Raw genomic sequence first — 12987 nt, forward strand, 5'->3', positions numbered from 1 at the left:
CCAGACTGGATCAGGCACAGCGCTGAGGAACCTTGTCACCTGAGGTTCTGTTTCCCAGTCACTCCATCCCGAGGGAGTGGCACTGCTGGCTGAGGCAGGCCAGCCTGTTGTTCTTTTCTTCCTTCACAGATTCAGGAAGGGCCTTATTCATACCTGGAGGGTTAGCATCCAGAAGAGAAAATCTAAGGAAAAGGGCTTGTCAATCTCATATTTTCTCCGTTCTAATCCACGCGCATTTTCATACTATAACGTTTCTGAAAACAGACTTTGTCTTCTAACCCGCAGATATGTTTAGAAACTTGCTCTGGATGACACAGAGAGCAGGTGGTGATGCCAAAATTTTAATACAGGTTTTTCTGCTTCAAAGGCCAGTTCTCTTAACCCCCACACAATGCTTCCTTACTTTTGTTCATTTGGGTTTGTTCCTTAATTGACCCTTGGAGGCCTCCCAGGGGCCTATGTGGCCAGGAACGTGCAGGGATGTGGGTCTTAATCCCAGGCCCATGAGCACGGCTGGAAGCTAAGTGTGGTCGCTGCGGGACTCCGATGGCCCCTTCTCCTTCCCACACACTTTCTTCTTTGCTTCTGGGAGCCACCTGGAGCCAAGTTTCCAATTGTTCCTCCCTGTTGGCATTGAGATCCATGCTTTCTTAGCCAGTGTGAGACTCCAAACTCTCGAGTTCTGATATTTCTTCCCAGATTCCTATACCAGTCCCCGCAGGCTGGTCACCTCAACCCCTTCCCCCACCCAGGGTGACCTTTTAAAACACCTTCCACTTACTCATCCCCACCCTTCAATGTGGCTTCTGCTCCCAATGCTCTTCCAGAAATGCTCTAAGGTCAACAATTGTTCAATCTTACTTGACATCTCAGCAGCATTTGACAGCTGACCTCATCCCTAGTCTCAGAAAACTCTGCCCTTGGCCTCCATGCTTCCGTTTCCTGTTTTCTTGTCTCCGGCTCTTCCTTCTCAGCCTCCTTTGCCAGCTCCTTCTCTGCTGCAGTACCTCCTCAGGACTCTGGCCTGCACCTTCCTCTCTCTCTCTGGCTTGTCTCTCAAGGTAATCTCGCAGCCCCTCTACGTATGGCTTCATTTAAAATCTATGCGTCAATGATTCCTACATTTCAATTCGAGCCAGCCCTCTCTTCTAACCTTCAAACCCCATAAACTCATTCATTGACTCAACATTTCCACTTTGATGTTTCACAGGCAGCTCAAACTGAAGGAGTTAAGAGCTGAACATATGCTCTTCCCCCACTCATTGGCATCCCCATGGGAAGTGGAAACAGTGGTATAGACAGACCCAGGACCCATTCCTGAAGAATCCCTCTGCTCAGCCCCAACAGACCATCAGTTGCTGAGTCCTATCAATCCTTAATCACCCTCATGAAACCCTCACGAAACCCTAAATCACCTCATGAAACCGCTGACCATTCTCCATCTTCACTGCCCCAACCAGGGCCCAGGCAGCCATCTGTGCTCCCGGAATGGCTGCAATAGCTGGCCCCATGTCTACTACTGCTTGTTCCAATCTAATTTCTTTTCCCACAGCAGCGTGAACGATCTTTCAGGTGCAAGCGTGATGTCATACCCTCGTATAAAATGCTTTCACAGCTTCCCACTGCTCTTTGGACAAAGTCCAGCCATCTTAGTATGGTTTATAAGGCCTTGCATGTCCTCCTCCCCTCCAGCCTCAAGCCCACTCTCCCGTTCTTCTCTGACCCCAGGCTTATTGGGCTCTTTTCATTTCCTTGAACATGTCATCCTTTTTGCTACCTGGGAGCCTTAGCACGTGCTGTTCCCTCTGCCTGGAATTCTCAGGCTGCGCCAATCCCCTTCCCACCCCTTGGCCTCACTAACTCTCCTTCTGGGCTCCTTTAAATATCTTTTCCTAAAATGCTTCCTCTGGCCCAGTCAGGATAAGGCCCTGTCTCATGCTCCCTGGCCTTCTGTACTTCTCCTCCACTGCTCAGCACACTTGGAACTGCTTCTTCAAAGTCTGCCCTGTCTGTCTGATGAGAGCTCCAGGAAGGCAAGGACCAAATGGTTCGCAGATGTGTCTCCAGCACTTAGCACAGGGCCTGGCATCAGCAGCTGCTCAACAATGGCGACATGGAAGGAAATACCCAGACTCTCCAGTCGCTCCTCCAGAGGCCCTGGAGAACAAATCAAGTCCCACCTCTCAGAGGACTGACTACTCCTGCCCTCTCTGCAGTTCCATCACTTCACTTACTTCATCGCATCGAGTATCACAAAATTGGCCAGTTGGAGCTGTCTCTTTCGCTGTTGAGGGTGTGGCCAATGCTTCATTCATCTGTGCAACCCCCTGCACAGGCCCGAACATAGTGGCTTTGCACACAGAAGAAAACTGTGTCCCAAGAATGGCACTCGTGGGACTACAAAGAACACACTGCTGCACAAAAGAAGGGTGTCCCGCTTGGCCTCTGCCTGGCCCAGATAGCCTCCTACGGCCCCTAGACTTCAGAAACCTCTGAAAATAGTCCTCCTAAAAAAGCAGGAAAACCTGAGAATTTCCCAGTCTTGTAAATTATGGGTAGTGAACCAACCAAGGACTGCAAGTGTACTTGAAGGTCAATCAGAGTCTCCCCATTTCCAACAATCCCCCCTAATAGGATGCTTGCCAATCAGAGACTGTCTCATCTTGCCTCCTTTTCTCTCTGTAAACCTCACTCTCCTCTCAGACGCCTTTGAGCCCCTGCTGGAATGAAAGTGACTGCAGATGGTTCCCTTGCGGCTGCAAGTTTATAAATAAACAGCCCAGGCTAATTTTGTCTCGGGTTTTGTTTGAGTTTTGACTGTCATCTTGGTGCTGTGACTCAGATCCAGCCTGACCTGCTTGCCACTGTGGACCTTGGCCCTTGCCCAGGTACACTGCCCCCCGGGCTGCTTGAGCCTCACGGCCCATGGAACACCATCCACATGGACAAGTCTCCACTGGACCTCAACTCTGCTGTCTTTGCGTAGAATTCCTCGGCTGTTTATTCACTTGTCAAATCCTGGTATTTGTGTTTGGTTAATGTTCCCCTTTGGGGCCGCGTCCTTGGTGATGTGCTTCCCTCTGTCCCTTTGTTCTGTGCTGTGTCCTTTAGTGTTATTTTGTCGTGAAGAGGAGGATCCTAGAGTGGAGCCAGTATCTTTCCTATCAGCTGGCTGTTTGAGGCGGCCTCACAGACCGAGAGTTGGTGGTTCTCTCCAGACCAGCACCCTCTGAGGACAAACTCTGCTATGGGTCACCAATAGAACCAAAGGAAATTGTCCTCCTAGCTGTTTGTCCTGAGAGCTTGGCTTTGATTCAGAGAGAGCACATTCTCTCTCTCATGTATTCCACCTGTCGGGGTTCAGGTTGTTGGGTCTGTGTTTAGAGGTGACTGACCGCTAGATCAGGGCCCAGACACACGGTTAGATGACTGTAGCTCTTGGCTGACAGTAACCAGGAGTCTTCTCAATCTAACCTGTGACCCCCTCTTGGAAAAATGGCTTCTGACAGGTGCCCCCAAAACTGCTATACCCCTGTACTTCTCTACACGGCAGAACTTCGCCAGGGATGATTTGGGCCTTCAGTGGATGCTTTTGGGGACACTTAATTTAACTGGAACTGCTCATTGGAGGGGTGCCTTAGAACAAAGCTGGAATAAAATTCCTCAGGCCCAAGGAGCAGCATTTTTTGATTGGTACCCTGATGATTCTAAACAGAATCCCAGTTCTTTAAAAAATTTTTTTGTCAAAGCTAAACAAGGAACTTGATGGCAAAGTATAAAATTATCTGGGATAAAACAGCCTCCCTCATTAATCCCCCACCCTCTGGCACCCCCACTCTTCATCATCCCCTCTCTTCCACTTCCCCCCGGATCGGACCCTGATGCCTCTCCCCGTCTGTCTTTCTTCTCCTTGCCTGAAGCACTTGCCTTTTCTTAATAAGCCCCCTTACACTCCAAAACATCAGTTTCCTTTAAAAATACATCCTGTTTGAGAATCACACGTACCTTCTACCATAGAGTTTAAACCTTGGTCCCAGCAGAACTAAGAGCTATTGTCTGAAATTTCTGCAAACCCTGACAAGACAGACACCTCTTTATTGCAGAATTCAAAATCTGCCAGGGCTTGCCAGATCTCTGCTAAATTATCAATGAAAAAAGCTCACTAGACTAATCTGGGGTCAGACTTAAGGGATCTCAGTGTGCATGCTCAACCAGCAGGCTTCAAGAGAGCCCCCAAAACAGGTCAGAATTTACTAAGGGTGACTTCTGGGATCTTCCCTTTAAAAATTGATTGGAATCAAGGGAGTGAGAAGACAAAGTTTTATTTATCTTTTTAGCATGGAGAATGTATTCCAGTGTTACCTCTATAACTAGAAATTATTTTTAAAGTGGAAAGGGAACAATTGGAACCTTCTAGGAGAGATACTGATTAACTTAGATTGACACCCAAATTCTGCTACTACACTATGAGCCATTTGCTTTTGGGAGCTTCAGTTTTCCTATTTCATCCCTAAAATGGGAATAATATCCTCCTCCAGGATTTGGAAAGACTCAATGAAATGAATGAGACTCTTTGGAGGGCCCAACAGGCCGGACCTGTAAATATCAGGTTAGTGTCTTCTCCATGGCTTCCATCCACGCCTCTTCTCCTCCCAGCCTCTGTTTGTGCCTCTCCTGCTCTAGATTCTCCCTATACTTGTCTTACTCTCCTGCCCCAACTTTTTAACACATTCTTGCCTTTTATGATGCTCATGAAGTAGGATATAGGTGACTGTTCCTTTTGTCTTGGTGTTTGGGCTCCCAAAGGCCAAGAACAATTTAGTAGGTGCCAAACGTGCTGTACCTAACTCAGGTGCTGGACCACATCTGCTGTTTGAGGAAGAGTCTGGGAAATCAGTCGTGCTGCAATCAGCCCCACATCCAGGTCCTCAGGAGACTGCAGGCACACTGCCTTCAGTCCCTCCAGGGACATTTCCAGTGGGCTTTGTATCACCCCCACCCTCAGCCAAGGATTGAAGGTCTCAAAGAATTTGACAGATGTCCTGAGAACTTGAGGAGCACAAGAAGTGGTGTCTCAGGGCTGGCCCAGTGGCATAGCGGTTAAGTTCACAAACTCTGTTTCCACGGCCCAGGGTTTGCAGGTTCAGATCCCAGGTGCAGACCTGTACACCACTCATCAAGCCATGCTGTGGTGGCGTCCTACAGACAAAATAGAGGAAGATTGGCACAGATGTTATCTCAGGGACAATCTTCCTCAAGCAAAAACAGGAAGATTGACAATAGATGTCAGTTCAGGGACAATCTTCCTCACACATCCAAAAAAAAAGGAGTGGTGTCCAACCCCTGAAAAGTGTGAGAGGGAGTGGTAGGAGAAGAGAGAGCTGCCTGGAAGGGCCTGAGCTTCTGGGATGTTTGGAAAACCCCACTTTTCCTGTGTATCTCCTTTGCTGTCACGTCACTATCACGTGACACTTCTGACACCAGATGTGTAGGTTTTGTTCCCACACCAAGCAATTTTGTGACACCAGCTGAGTGTCCTACAATTCAACTCAATTCTGACACTATCTACCTGGAGATAGCATGAGATCCCACAGGTTAAGGGCTCAGTGCTACAGGACTGCCCCCCACACATACACTTCCGACACCCATCGCAAGTCCAAGTTGTCACCTGTGCTACAGAGGTTCTCTTGACTCCCTCCTGGGGTTGGACTAACATGCTAGAGCAGGTCACAGAACCCAGGGAAACAGTTCACTTACTGTTTACAAGTTTGTTATAAAAGGATATAACTCAGGAGCAGCCAGATGGAAGAGATGCAGAGGGCAAGGTATGTGGGAAGGGGTGCACCACTCTCCCCAAATCTTTGCTTGTTCACTGACCCGGAAGCTCTCCGAAGGCCTTCCTTTGGGTTTTTATGGAGGCTTCATTACTCCCCTGTAGGGGTAGGGGAACTGAGAGTTCCAACCCCCTAATCGCAGGGTTGGTTCTCCGGCAACCAGCTCCCAGCCTTAGGTGACCTAGGGGCTTTCCAAAAGTCACCTTATTAACATAGCAAGAGACATCTTTATCGCTCTCATCACTTACGAAATTCCAAGGGCTTTAGGAGCCCTGTGCCAGGAACAGGGACGAAGATCAAATACATATTTCTTATTATAAATCACAATATCACACAGGGTTCGGTGGAGCAAGGATGGGTGTGAGGGCCAGATCCGAACCCCCCAGAAAAGGAACCTGAAAGGACAAGGTGAGGACTGATGGAGCCAGAGAAATCCCATGCGGGGACCCAGGAGCATGGCCTGTCAGAGCATCTGGTGAAAGAACCTCAGGAAGACAAGAGGCTCCAAGTGACTGCAGACCCCCCTCAAGAGAATCCAGCTGGGCAGTCTGCCGTGCCTGAGGACGGGAATGCTGGATGCAGCTGTACGAAGCCAGGCAGGCCCTGCCCTGCCCTCCCTCTCCTTTCTCACCTGCACCCTCCACCCTGCAGCAGCCTGGCTTTCCTAGAAGGGGGAAATCAGCAGAGAGAGCAGCCAGAGAAGACTCTTCTCCTCTGCCGCCTGCAGCTTCCCCAGCCTGACTGGGTGGGGAGAAACTTCCAGTGGAACGAGCTGAGTTTGGTGTCCCAGGGGCCAGATGCTTCATTACATGAGCCTGACCAGACAAGCGATGGGAGCTGCCTGGGGGTCCCTGCGGGGGAGGATGGATCCAAAGACATGTTTGCAGGGGCTGATAAGAGAGAATGAAGGTTCTTTCTGTTTGTGCCATGTGTTCAGCACGTTCAGCAAAGCGGTCACCAGGGTTTTCACCGGCTTGCTTCGGTTAGCAGCCTACCTACGCTTCCACAGAGAGGAACCCAGCCTCCTCCCAGGTGTCAGGCCTGCGCTTCTCTTTGCCTCCTTTGGTTTCATGCTGTGCAGCCCAGCTTGTCTAATCTGAAAATTTCCCCTGCCCTGTTTGAAAATTTCAAAACGCAGGTGACATGAAAGCTTTTCACCAGTGCCCCAGATCTTCCAGATACCAGACCCCGTGTGCCATGTGGGCCCTGCCTAGGAGCCCAGCCAGCCCACGGGCCTCTGGAATAGCAGCACCTGGCAACACTACGCCTCCCTGTGGGCCGCAGAGACCCTGCTGAGCACTGCCCGGAGGAGGAGCCTTCCCTCCCTTTGCCCCTCCTGGCTTCTTCTGCCAGTAAGACCCCACCTGCTGAAGGCCTCCTGGCTCCCTGTAATTGCCCCAGTGAGAAGGTGACTTGACAGAGGATGTGACTCAGTCTCCAACATGTGATAGTGATTTAAAGAGAACACAAGGGCTGCCCACCTTGTGATAAAGGCTAGGAGTGGACTCGCCTTCCTCCTTTCTCATATTGCCAGGACATAAAACAATTCTTCCCCCAATTCAAGGCCAAGCCCCTTGGTCATTCTCTTTTCTGTCCCTGTGACCATCACCTCCCTGGAGCCTTATGCTCCAGGCCCTCTGGGCCCCCAGCAACTGCCCCCGTCCATTGCCCCCAGTGCTGGGCCCAGGTGCTTGCACTTTTCGCAGCACAGGGACAACACGAATCTGCCCCAAAGCTTGGTTACCAGAACCTGGAAGCGTCAGCCCTAAGAGAGCCTAAGGGTCAACAGGAGTTTCCCGAGCTCCTCCTATGTGCCAGGCGAGGCCCCTCACCTCGTGGAATTTATATTCTAGGCTGGTAGAGAGAGAAACATGAATTAAATGGTTTCACAAATGAATGTGAAATGTCGATATGGAAACACGTGACAGAGGGCCTCTCCCAGGCTTGTTTCGAGGCTCTGAGATTAGCGGGATTGTGGGGACTTCCAGGAAGGGAAAGGCCAGAGTGGCTGCAATGCAGAGTGAGGGGAGGCTGAGGCAGAGAGGTGCGCAGGCAGCAGTCAAGTCCTCATAGGCTCGTAGGCCTCGGTAACATCTGGGCCTTTATCCTAAGAGAAACAAGAAGCCTAAACACATAGCATCGGAGATTGGCCTGGTGGTTACCATTGGGGAATGGGGGTGGAGGGAGGGCAAAAGGGGCGATTAGGCTCACATGTGAGGGGATGCACTATAATTAGTGTTCGGGTGGTGAACATGATGTAATGTACACAGAATTCAAAATATGATGTACATCCGAAAAAAATAAAAATTTTAAAAGAAATAAAAAAAAAAAAAAAAGAAGCCAGTAAAGGGTTGTAAGTGGGGAAGAGATAGGATCTGCTTAAAGTTTTAAAAAGATGACAGACGGCTGTGTGGGGAAAGGATATAGGGAGACACGGAAGGAAGCAGGGAGCCCAGGCAGGAGGCTGTTCCCCCTGATCGGGCGACGGGGGAGGCCTGAAGCAGGCTGGCGGTGGTGGAGATGGGAGAAGTGGCTAAAGAGATGTTCTGGAAGCAAAACTGCTGGATTCTGCATAAGAGGAAAGAAAGACGATGCCTCGATTTCTGGCCTGTGCGCGGCGTGGAGGGAGGTTCCCGCACTGAGTAGGCGTCACTGGGCAGGGATGAGGTTTTTTGAAAGAATGCTAAGGGAAGTCATAAACTCAGTTTCAGACACACTGAGTGTAAGGTGCCTTTAGGACAGACACACAAAAGTTGCTAAAGAGGCAGGAAGGTGGATGGATCGAAAACTCAAGAGAATTCTGGGCCAGAGCTAGGCGGGAGTTGGATGTGGTCATTCCAGCTGTGGTGGGATGTCTGCCTAGGGAGAGAGGATAGAGGGGGGAAGAGAACAATCCACTGACTGAATCCTGAGGAACTCTGATATTTAGTGGCCGGATAGAGAAGAAAAAATGACATAGGAGATAAAGAAAAGCTGGCCAGAGAAGTGTCATGGAGAGAAGAGCATTTTCCAAAATGGGGCAAAAATCTGAGGCTGGAAATCTGGGTTTTAGCAAAGGGGGTCATTGCTGATTTTAGTGGTGTTCCTCAGAGCCTTGTCTCAGGACCGGGCCCCTGGGCACCTATGCCCCACCTGGGATTTCTCTTTGCCCGTCAGTGGAGTAAGAGCGTTGGACCATCACCAAGGTCCCCCCAAGCTGAGCATCATTCTACAGAACCATCATGGTGGAGGTGTGCTTCAGCTCCTCCCTGGCTCTGCTCCCCCTGTGTCTCCCCACATCCTCTGGGTATGTTTTGGGGTGACATTCCTAGAGTCCCAGGGCCCATGTGTGGGTGGAAGGGAATTCCCACCCATTTGATGTTCTGTGAGTGTTGAGCCTTCTGGCGAGCCAATTTTAGGTGGTATGTGGAAGACAAGAAAGACATAAGATTTGATCGCTACCCTCAAAGACCTTATCATCTCTTTGGGGAGACAAGATGAACATACAGGAAAAATAAAGTCTAGAGACTGTAAGTAAGAGGAAAGAACATACAAGTATGCACCAAGCTGCCGAGTGCAGCGTGAGGGCTTTTCCTGAGGGAAGGCTGCCTGGAGTAGGTAAACCTTGAGCCAGCTCTGGAAGAAGTAATGTGTGCTAACTGGAGGAGCTTGAGCAAAGCCATGGAGGTAAGCCACGTGCCAACAGACGAAGGGTTGACCTGGTAGGTCTGACTAGATGAGGTGGGGATTCCCGGAGATGGGATGGTGTGGGCATGGCTACTTCAGCCTGGGTCCAGGGCACACACCCTGGTCCCCTGTGCAGACCCTGGTCCAGCACATAGCCAGCACCACAGGTCCAATGCCATATGGGACAAGTGAAAGCAGATACCGTCCTGTAGGAACCTGCTCCCCCAAGAGTTGCCTCAGCTCTCACCAAGATACATGGACTCACAGACTCCCAGCACATCATAGCAAGAGCAGGGTCTGAGGAAAATATTCGAGTATGGACAGTGTGCTTCTCACCAGGTGCTGTCCCTGCATCCCTCCAACCAAATCAACAGAGGGTCGTTTTCTCACCTTGACCATTCACAAGGCCCCTTTCTTCCTTTTCCCGTCAGCCTCACGCCAGGCCCCTCGCGCTCCTCCCCAGGGTGGAGTGTGCTGCTGGGCTTCTCCCTGAGGTCTGCCTGCTGCACCTTCAGCCCAGGACAAGCTTCCCTGGGCTTCTTTTGTCTGAGAACACTCCACCGCCCACATGAGGGAGGCCACTCCTCCCCTCTTCCTCTTGCCTCCAGCCCACTCTCCAGCATGCCCTCCTGCCTCCACAGTCTTAGTTTGCTTCTTCCCTTCTCTGTCATCACTTCCTCTCTTCATCATTGGGCTTTTCCTCAGTGCTGCCAGAATGGGCCTCTTCCCTCTTGCAGTGATTCCTGTGGCCTCTGAAAGGGGCACAAGCCCCTGGCCTAGGCCCTCAAGGCCTTCCGCAATGAGCCTAAACTTTCTCTTCTGGCCTTATGTTAGAAGACTCCCTTTGAGCTAAACCACACATGTTTGGTACCACACTGTCTCTGCATCTTTGCTCAGGCCATACCTTCAGCATGGAATGCCCTCCTCCTGTCTTCATCTGACAAGTTCCTTCCCACCCTCCAGACTCATCTCAGACCCCACCTGCCTCATGGGGCAGCCAAGCAACATGCATATTAGTATGCACTTGGGGGTCGAAGACATCTGAGCTTAGTCTCTGCTTGGCCACTTTCCAGCTCTGTGCCCCGGGAATGTCACTTCATGTCTTCTGAGCCTGTTCCCCAGTCTATAAAAGAAGAGGATGATCCACACCTCAGAGGGCGGAAGATTAAATGAAATCAGGGATATAAAGTACTCAGCACAGCACCTGGCTCCTGGCAGGGACTCAGGAATGTTTACTATTGGAGCTTGTTTCCAGTCCCTTCCCACTGCCTATGATCCTATGATCTCACTCTCCTTTGAAGCTCTAGAACATTTTGGGTCTCTCTGTCAGCACCCAAATTGGCCACCTATTATAAGTACCAAATTCCTCTAAAGCAGGAGCTCCTTTTGTACCCCTTTGGGTCTTATAGAAAAGGTATTTGTTGAATGGAAATGGAAATTGCTGATGGACCTTAATGACTCATCCTGGGAAAAACAACTTCCCTCTTGTTGGAGATGCCCCAAAGACAACAAAGGCCAGCACCTGTCTTCTGGCCACAAGGCCAGCTCACCATCTTGTCCCACACCTCATCTCAGTGCATTGGACCACTTGGGCCACTTCCTGGTTCCTCCTGTCCCTCCAGCACAATGACCTTGGGCAGGAATGGGCCTGGCTGAGCAGAGACGACCCCCAACAATGACCAAAGAACCTGTAGCCCATGGATCCTGCCTCACCAGCTTGGCCACTCAACATGGTCTCATCTCTTTGTACCATGAAGACTGAATGCCACACTAAGGGAGTTTCCTTCTCAGGGCCCCTGATGTTCTCTCCCACCAGTTGACCTCAGATGGAGCCACCTCCATCCATTAGAGATGTTAATGTTGAAGGGCCCCAATGAGCAGGAGGCAGCTCAGGGCCACTGAACAACCGCCCACCTCCTCCCAGTAAACTTCAAGCTCTGCCTACAAAGGAACATGTGAGGAGGATGGGGCCACACTGTCCTGTCACACTCTTCCTCACCCCCAGACAACAGCTGTCTACTAGAGATGTCCATCCAACTCAAAGCAAAAAGACTCTGCTCAGGGTGGTGAAGCAGAGTCTCGCCTTCTTCAGCCCCTTCCTATGGAATGAGAGACTAAAATGATCAGACCAATCAAGGGTGTCATCCACACAAAGAGGCAAGGCTGAGCTCCTGTCCAAGGGGACGGGACCTTACTGGAAAGTTGAGTGGGGGATGAGTTAATCAGCAGGCCAGCAGCCTTCCCAGCCTAGAGGATTCCCCAGAACCCCAAGATAAATTGCAATCTGTGTCCCTGAAAAACCACCCCGCCACTCCCCTTTCCCTCCTTGGAGACCCTCCTTTGGCCAAGCCAGGTGGCACCCCGTGTCTCCCCCAGTAACAGCACTTATCTCCAGTCTTTGGATGATCACAGGTCTGCCTGAACACAGACGCAGAGCTCCTTGAGGGATGCCTCTCTATAACCCCATTTGCCAGTGGCTGCTGAATAAGAATGTGTTGAAATGAAGGAAGCCATGAATTCAAAGGTAGATTCATACCTAGAATGTGAACTTCCCCCATTGGCATAAGGAAGAAGTAGGATGAAGGCTCCTTTTCCTGACATCCAAAACTCTGTCTGAGGGTCTCCGTTCTCCCTGTCTTCCGGGCCCCAAACCTCCAGCATCTGACTCCTTCGTCTTCTTGCCCTTCACCTCCATGAAGCCCTTCCTGACTGCCCAGGTCCCAGGGACAATTCCTCTCTCTGAACTGCCAAGCCTTGGCTGCCTGGTCCCTTCATCTGGTATGTGATTGGTCCTGCCTGGGTTCCTAATTATTTGCAGGCATGATTCCTCTCCCTATCCAGGACTGCAAGCTCCGAAGAGGCAGCAAGTCTGTGTTCTGCTTCTTTGCATCCTCTAAAGAAGAAGCACAAGGTGGGGCCCAAAGTCAGGATTTTGCAAATTTGTGAAACGACTGAGTGAATTGATGAATGGCTTAATTTCCGGGGCCGGGGCGGGGGGTTCACATTATCACAGAACTCCATACATTACCTGTGGGGCACAATGAACATCTTGTGTCTTCTCCAGAGCACATTTGCTGTGGTATGTGGCACATGAAGGACAGTCCCAAATTCTCCCCTCAGTGTGCACAGGACACTCTGGGCCCCCAACATCCCCACACCTTCTGAATGTCCTCTGCTCCCACTCCAAGTACATGTGTTTCTTTTACAAACCCAGCAAAGGAGAAAGAAGCTTAGGGACTAAGAGTGGGAACCTGATGTTGTTCCAGCTTTAGTCCTGACTTGCTGGGAGGTCTGGCTCTATATGCCTCATCTTTCTGTGCCTACGTCTTTTTCTTCTTTGTCTCTTTGTTATTGCCATGAAACACATGTTTCAACTTGCCATGTAGTAGGTGTTCTCTATCATTCTCTTTGCTTTCCCTTATGGTTGCAAAATGGCTGCCACACCTCCAAGCATCCCATTTTTACATAACAATGTCCAAAGGTAGAA

This window comes from Equus asinus, chromosome 6, assembly GCF_041296235.1.
Source record: "Equus asinus isolate D_3611 breed Donkey chromosome 6, EquAss-T2T_v2, whole genome shotgun sequence".
NCBI classification, from domain to species: Eukaryota; Metazoa; Chordata; class Mammalia; order Perissodactyla; family Equidae; genus Equus; species Equus asinus.